The 903-nt window shown below is 38.8% G+C and overlaps 1 protein-coding gene across 3 annotated transcripts in view; it reads right to left on the minus strand.

The window, feature by feature from the left end:
* LOC132127213 (protein PRRC1) overlaps nucleotides 1-607 on the minus strand; it is a 17,063-nt gene extending 16,456 nt beyond the window's left edge. For 2 of the 3 annotated variants that reach the window (XM_059538976.1, XM_059538975.1), the window contains exon 1: nucleotides 500-607. The gene's annotated coding sequence lies outside the window, so the exon portion shown is untranslated. The remainder of the gene's footprint in view (nucleotides 1-499) is intronic. The other variant, XM_059538977.1, reaches the window with a different exon arrangement.
* Between the last annotated feature and the right edge of the window lie 296 nt (nucleotides 608-903).

The following is a 903-nucleotide window of genomic DNA, read 5'->3' on the forward strand; positions in this document are numbered from 1 at the left end:
TTAATATCATACGTCAATTGCTTCTTATAAGTGAAGTTTTTTTATTTAATAATGTTTGGATATTGTGACTGGAGAACATGAGAAGTGATTAACCTCTGTTTGATCAAGACATCATCATTGTTGATCTCATGTTCATAACATGAGTAACGTTACCGGTAGTTTTATTAATAACACGATGAAACGGATTAATAAGTTTGCAGTATGGCTATGACGGTGTAATGTGTATTATGGACACTGGCACTGATCGATTATTACAGTCAAAACACACACACTCCACTTCGATTACACTCTTGGCGAGACCTTATTCACAATCTGAGACTGTATGACAATAATGATGTTCATTCATCATAAATCTGCAGCTAATCTCACGAATGTCTCTGCGAGTTTAGCTTCAAGCTAACAGCATCTCCCAGCCTAACCACGATATCTGACTGCGTTTCAACACAATCTTCACTTACGAATGAATCATAAATCATAAATAGAGTAAGATGCTACTTACCTGACGCAATCAAGCTGAGTGTAAAAGTTAAAACTGGAGCTGATAATCAGAGACAACACTGGGGCACGGACGCGCGCTGCTGATGACGTCAAGCAGTGCCACCGTGTCGAAAGCCGAGACGAGACAAGCCCTGGCTGCAGCCCAAGATAGGGGCGGGGCTGAATATGTCGCCCCGCCCAAATGTCTTTTCATTGGTTGGTGGCAACGTTAATTACGTAATGGCGTCAACACCACGGTAAACAGGAAATGCAGTTGGAAACGCTATTTATGAATTATACATTTGATGTAAACAACGAATCGGTTTATAACCTATACTTTATGGTAAAATATATAGTGTCAAATGGCTATATTACTATACAACACTAATCATTTTTAATTCATATGTACATGTATAAACAAGACTA

Source organism: Carassius carassius, chromosome 45, assembly GCF_963082965.1.
Source record: "Carassius carassius chromosome 45, fCarCar2.1, whole genome shotgun sequence".
Lineage (NCBI taxonomy): Eukaryota > Metazoa > Chordata > Actinopteri > Cypriniformes > Cyprinidae > Carassius > Carassius carassius.